Here is a 7,500-nt window from a genome sequence, read left to right as displayed (position 1 = left end):
ACTAAATGGGGAACCCCCCCCCCCCCACACCAAAAAAAAAGATCTTTAAACAAAATAATAACAATTTACACCGATCGTCCTGTTCAAAAGTTTACACCCCCCTGGATCATCCTGTTCAAAAGCAAATTTTTTTCTATTTTTGAATTTCTCCTTTTTTTTCAGAATGCTAGATTTGCGAGTTTGATAAATAGATAGATACACTGATGGATAGATACACTAACCACCCACTCTATTATAGGAACATCTGTACACCTGCACATTCATGCGGTTATCTAATATCCCCAGTCATGCGGCAGTAATGCAGCGCATGATGTCATGCAGATACAGGTCAAGAGCTTCAGGCGATGTTCACGTTAAACATCAGAATGAAGAGAAAGTGCGATCTCTGTGACTTTAACCGTGGCATGGTTGCTGGTACCAGATGGGCTGGTTTGAGTATTTCAGAAAGTGCTGATCTCCTGGGATTTCACACACAAGCGGTCTCGAGATTTTACACAGAATTGTGCGAAAACAACTAACGCTGAATACGTTTACACGGACAGCGGTGATCTAATTATTGACCTTATTCTGAATAAGACGATATTCTGATTAAGGTGTTTACATGAGTCGCTTTTAGAACACTCCCTTCATGTTCAGGTGTTACGTGTTATAGAACATAGATGGATTAAGGTCACACGTCATTACGTCGCCGCGCCGCGCCGTCCGACGTCCCTCCAGAATTTCACGTATCGACGTACAGTTGGTCTTCGTTATGGGACCGTATACAGTTCTGGGTGTTTTTATTTTTAATTTTACGAACGCTTCAAGTGCGGTTAATCATTTATCGTGCTGTACGTGCAAATAGACGACCGCTTGAAGCCGCGGGCCGCGTCCCAAACCGCGTACTTGCCTACTGTATAGTAGGTAAATAAATACATGTGTTTCACCTTCTATATAATAGGTAAGTACACGGTTATACTAGTCCAGGCTCTTGTTATCTCTAAACTGGACTACTGCAACTCACTGCTTTCAGGCCTAACAGCCAGCGCCATCAAACCCCTTGAGATGATTCAGAATGCAGCAGCACGCCTCGTCTTCCACCAGTCCAAGAGAACCCGAGTCACACCGCTCTTCATCTCCCTCCACTGGCTTCCTGTCGCCGCCCGTATCAAATTCAAGGCCTTGATGCTCACCTACAAGACCTTGTCTGAAACAGCACCTCCTACCTCTATCACCTGCTCTTTTTCCAGTCTTCAGCTGTCTAGATTGGGTGAGTCTATACCCATGATAACGTCAGACTCTTGTTCTTGGCTGACACGAGTGGAACCTGATGCGGTCTTCTGCAGTTGTAGCGAACCCACTTCATGGTTTGATGTGTTGTGTGTAGTAGGCAGTGGTTAAGGCCCCGTTTACACTAGTGCGTCCCTCCTCGTCCACACCGGCGTCTCAGCTGTGTTTCAGAAACGTTCTCCGTCCACACTGCACGACCGAATACGCACGTCACATGACCGTTCATGCACACTAGGCATACAAGTATAAACAGGAAGTTGGTTGCTAGTCAGCGGCAGGCGCAACAAACCGGCGTTCCGTGTAGGGTTTATGCGGTTCGGAATGAGATTGGTTGCCGGTCGCTCTAATCGTAGCTCGCCTCGTGCGCGTGTAGGCGGCTGCAGTGTTATAAAATACAGAATTGAACTGCACAACAAAGACAGCAAAGCTTGCGGTCCGGTCTCCGTGTTGTTGTGTGTGCGATCGAGGTAGCGTAACGGTCGTATGTTAGAGGCTTGACGAGTCAGGGAAGGATACCCGATATGCGACGCGATACCCCGGGCCGAACGTGGGCGAAACCACGCCTTCGTTTTGATCCGTTTACACTGAAACGCGAGCCCGGAGTTTTCAAACTAAAAACGGAGTCCTCGGCGTCTTCCGGTGGGTCCAGTGTGGACGACAGGCGTAACCGTACCGACAGTTACAGTTGAAATGAAAACGCACTAGTGTAAACAGGCCCTAAGACGTTGGGCGGATTGAAAGGTGGTGAGCTCAAACCCCAGCACCGCCAAGCTGCCACTGTTGGCCCCCTTGAGCAAGGCCCTTAACCCTCAACTGTGTTTTCTGATGTCACTTAACGATGATTTGACCAAAATATAAGCTTACCTAATTCATATAAGGATAAGATAAGGATTTTTATCATCTTACAAGTGTACCAATTCACACATTCTGTCTAATGGATCACAGCGTATGCTCCGTTGGCACGACACACTGTTTACGTACATTTATTTATTTGGCAGATGCTTTTATCCAATTATAGAGTTCAAGTGTAATGCTGGCATATGAGGGTGAAGAGCCTTTTACTTTCAGGGCCAAGAGTGTCTATCTGGCACTCAGGGGATTTGCTGGTGTTTATTAGGTCAGTGTGCTCTGGCCTTATCACAGCTCGTATAACATTGCCGTTAGCACGGGTTCTAAACAACTCCCAGTGCTGAGCTTTCTTTTAAAAAAAATATATATATATCCTGTTAGCCTAGTGGTGTAATTTATCATCGGTGTTAATGTGCATGTGGATGTACGGATGGAAATTCGAAGTTGATAAGAAACAAAAAAATGCACTGTTGCCGTCCATGTTACCAAGAATCTGTCATGAAGAATGTCCTGTATTGGAAAACTTTACAGTTACAACTTGTTACAAAGCACTGACACTGGAGACTCCTTCCATAAATGTAAGCTGCTACTTGTAACTGTTATTAATGTAGCAGGTTCTCAAGATGTGGAGGTGTGGAGGCGTGGTTTTCCCAGCCAGCTTCCGTCCATCCATCCATCCATTTTCTGTACCGCTTATCCTACACATGGTTGTGGGAAGCCTGGTGCCTATCCCAGGGGACAACGCAGGGCACAATCGCACACACATTCACACATTACAGACAATTTTGAGATGCCAGTCAGCCTACAGCACACGTCTTTGGATTGGTGGAGGAAACCTGGAGTGCCTGGAGGAAACCCCCGAAGCACGGGGAGAACATCCAAACTCCACACACACAGGGCGGATATGGGAGTCGAACCCCCAAACCCTGGAGGTGCTAGGCAAACGTGCTAAGCGCCAAGCCACTGTGAACCCCCCCCAACCTTTTTCAACAAAGTTCTTTTTTAAATGTTACCAATGAGAGACCGTGAGGCGGTTGCATTATTATTATTATTGGGATTACTGTTAATCGTTGTTACACGAAATGATTCTGAATTCATTATTATTTTTTACTTACAGTCCTGAGAATGCATTTGTTAGCTTTTTAATACACGAATTATGAACATCAGGTCACTGCACGTTTATCTCTCACGCGCACAAAGGAGCCGGATGAGAGGACGATGTAATCGGCTATCGGCCGTGATTAACGCGTAATCGGCGCTAATCCTTGACAGGCGAAGATTTCGGGAGGGAAAATGGAGGGAAAAGTCATTTGAAACGGCTCATTTTAGACCAATTAATTTGAACCTTTCGATGAAACGGACATAATTTAGCCGTCTCCGCCTTCTTCTCTGCTCAGGCTGGGTATTTCCACCAATCACGAGTGACCGTGGCACGTGACATGCTGGGATTTGACTGTGGAATTCTGGGTTTTGTAGTTTTTTTGTTGTTTTTTTAAAGCCACGTCTAAACTAAATAAGCTCATAACCGTTTTAAATTCAGGTGCAAGATGAGAGCGGGATGCGAAGAAGTCGAAAACCAGGGTGGACGATAAGGAACAGGTTGCCACGACGACCCTGCTTAACAGACTTGCACGTAGGGTTGAGGCGGAGTCATTTGACATAACCGAACATTCGACATCCTTTTAACACATTTAGTACCGCGCAACTACATAGTGGAGAAGGTCCTGGCCGCAGCCTGTAGAACAGGGCGGGGCTGCACTTTGGGGCGGGCCTCATGTGTCGCTCCGCCCATAACTGGTCTCATTGGTTAGTGGCAACGTGATGACGTCGACGCCTAACCCTAACCCCTAACTCTTATGGGCGGCACATATAGCCCCACCCAAAAGTTCAGCCCCGCCCTGTTCTGCAGACTGCAGCAAGGTCTACTTGATATAGTGTGTAGACTCTATATATAGCGTCATGAATTATGATTCCAGAGTACGTATAGGTTCTGGTTCTGGTTCCTCTCTAGGTTTCTTCCTCAGGTCGTCTCGGGAGTTTTTCCTTTTCAGTGTCGCCTTTGGCTTGCTCAATAGAGATCCCAGTCTACGTCTGGATTTCTGTAAAGCTGCTGTGTGACGACATCTATTATTAAAAGCGCCATCTGAACAAAATGAAATTAAAGTCTATAAACCACTGGCAGAATAGGAAGACGATCGGTTCTTACATTTCTGTGCATCGATACACAAAACAGACTTACACGATCAGACACGTCGGATTTTGCGTAAGTAGAAATTATCGACACCACTGAACATACAGCTTCGGACTGGCGCTCTAAACGCCCTGTTTAAATTCTATTTGCTTATCAAATGAGCTTGAATATTGATGAGATCGTTCGAATATTAATGAGCTCATATTACTGCCATAGACGGAGTGAATATTAACAAACCATGGAAGGTGAAATTCGGGCAGGTTATTTATTTACACTCTTCCGTTTGACATTTATCACACAATCCATCCATCCATCCATCCATCTTCTATACCGCTTTATCCTTTTCAGGGTCACGGGGGAACCTGGAGCCTATCCCAGGGAGCATCGGGCACAAGGTGGGGTACACCCTGGACAGGGTGCCAATCACACACACACTCACATACACATTCATACACTACGGACACTTTGGACACGCCAATCAGCCTACCATGCATGTCTTTGGACTGGGGAGGAAACCGGAGTACCCGGAGGAAACCCCCGCAGCACGGGGAGAACATGCAAACTCCGCACACGCAGGGCCACGGTGTGAATCCAACCCCCGACCCTGGAGGTGTGAGGCGAACGTGCTAACCACTAACCACCGTGTAAAAACATAATAACATAGCAGGAAAAACATAATAATCTAAGGAATAAAGCACATGGTGGCATGTTGTTATAGGAAAATCATCAACAGCAGGGTGGTGTGATGAAGCGTTGTTACTGTGACCACCCAGAAGTCGATTATTTCCATACAAAAGCATGTCCCGAAGTGTCTTTTGAATGAAAAAAACGTCACGTCATACTTGATTATACATCTGTTTATGGCTACGGCGGATGCGCAAATGTTACCACTTCCTGTTATCACTCATTAATATCGTAACACTTAAAACATAGTGACCATAAACAGGTTCTCAATCTGTTTGCTCTGTTAATAAGACGGAGGAAACGCAGCTTATCACGTTATGAAGAAATCACAAAACACAGTGTCCTCTGTCCGTGTTGGAAAACCTAATGACCGTACCGAAGCGATTACACGCGAGACTCCTTCCATAAATGTTACATAAATGGCTCCTTGCCTCATTTATTTATTTATTTTTTTAATCCATTTATGAGCCTGCAGTATGTGGAGCGTCCATCATGCAAGTCTTTGTGATTGAGCTGTTACTATAGAAACGGTAGCGTATTAGAAAGTATAAACCTGTGATTCAAATTATTGTTCTTGAAAATGAATCAACACCTTCTGACCACTCTGAATCGAGAATTCAACAGTGCTGTGTGATATATATATATACATACATACATTCAGGGTAAAGATGAATCAGATCAAGAGGTATTTAGAGGTTAAGGGTAGGTTAAGGACCTTTTTGCTCAAGAGGCCAAAAGTGGCTCTCCGGCAGTCCTCTGATTTGAACACACACTATTTTAGCGTCTAGCAGTGAGGCTACAGCTTGCACTACCCCTCTACCACACCCTCCTCAACACTGCAGCGTTATCTAGCGAGTCAGAATCAGTTTTTAATATACGGCATATCACGATCTGTCAGTCACAGCCACAGTATTTAATCATATGATGACAGTGTCATATCGAGTCCACGCTGTGCAGCTCAAACGCACCGTTAGCAGATCAGGCCCTTTTGTTCTATCGTCTAAGCGTTTAGTTACAGAGCGTGAAATCTTGCTGTATTTATTTCTCCAGCGTTTTCCCATCCTCAGGCCGACGAGACGCGAGTCGCCACGTCGGCCGACGCCGGCCCGAATCGAATCGGCCGAGGAATTATTATTCCGCGCAGGCCTGCTTTCTGCCAGTCGCATATTTGGCTCAGCGTGTAAAAAGGAAACTCTGCAGCAGAGAGAGGTCAAAGGTCACACGCAGTCACAGTGGCTCCATTCAAAGCCCGACGAGAGCCACCCAAAACACGGGAAGGTCACGGCGCTTCCGTTAACACGCACACTGGTCATCTTTATCGAGTCCCGCTTTGATTTTGTAATGGGGCATGCGGCCTGCGCATTTTAACCGGCTGGTATTAATGGAGTGCACTGTGTAAGAGAGAGAGCGAGAGAGAGAGAGAGAGAGAGAGAGAGAGAGAGTGGAAAAAAAAATGAGATGAATGAAGTGCTGGAGAGACACAGAGCGAGACCAAGCAGGAATGTGGAGTGTATTTGGGGTGTTCTGTGCTGCGGAGGAGGCTCTTTACATGCTGCCAGGGCACGAAACTGGGCACAATCAGTGTCTTTCAGTTTATGTTTCACACACACTCACTCGTTCACTTACAGGCCCACACGCTCTTTGATTCACACAGCTATAAACACACACACACACACACACACACACACACACACACACACACAGATAGTCACACGTGCACTAGCAGAAGCACACAACCACACTAGCCATTAAGATCTTATCAAATTCATTTTTCCACTCTCTAACACGTCCACTCGCCTAGCGGGAGGCTCCTGTATGGCCAGCGGGCACTGAAGGAGATCTCCACAGTTCCCGGTTTGTTTCTACCGCACTGCGGGAAACGTGACCGAGGATTAAGGAACGAAGGTCTTAGTAGATCTTATATAAATTTGATCAAATTTCAAAGTTTTATGTACAAAAATCAGCACCGTGGATCAGGTGGTAGAGCGGGTCGTCCACTAATCGTAGGGTTGGCGGTTCGATTCCCGGCCCACGTGACTCCACATGCCGAAGTGTCCTTGGGCAAGACACTGAACCCCAAGCTGCTCCCGATGGCAAGCTAGCGCCTTGCGTGGCAGCTCTGCTAGCATCGGTGTGTGAGTGTGTGTGTGTGTGAATGGGTGAACGAGAACCAGTGTAAAGCGCTTTGGAACCACTAAGGTTAAAAAAAGCGCTATACTTATGCAGACCATTTACCAATGAGATTTTGTACCACAGTGCTTTTGAAGTAACGCACTGATTCTGATTGGTCAGAAGGTGTTGACTCATTATCTGTAACAGCAGCTCTGGCAGTAGTTTAGATTACTGCGCAAATGTCTGTAAGATATTTATAGAAGGAGTCTCCAGTGTCAGTGTCAGACATTGTTTATTTATTTATTTATTTATTTATTTAGAGAGAAGCAAAAATAGATGCTGGTGAGAGAGTGAATGTTTATAGCTGCTATATGTTATAAAAGAACCTTCCAGAC

The 7,500-nt window shown here is 45.8% G+C and overlaps 1 protein-coding gene across 1 annotated transcript in view; it reads left to right on the top strand.

Annotated features, from left to right (window-relative positions):
* The window catches only part of plxnb3 (plexin B3), a 110,342-nt gene that overhangs the window by 26,446 nt on the left and 76,396 nt on the right, over window positions 1-7,500 (top strand). The window lies entirely within an intron of this gene.

This window comes from Ictalurus punctatus, chromosome 5, assembly GCF_001660625.3.
Source record: "Ictalurus punctatus breed USDA103 chromosome 5, Coco_2.0, whole genome shotgun sequence".
Taxonomy (NCBI): Eukaryota; Metazoa; Chordata; class Actinopteri; order Siluriformes; family Ictaluridae; genus Ictalurus; species Ictalurus punctatus.
This window is presented reverse-complemented; position numbering and strand designations above follow the sequence as displayed.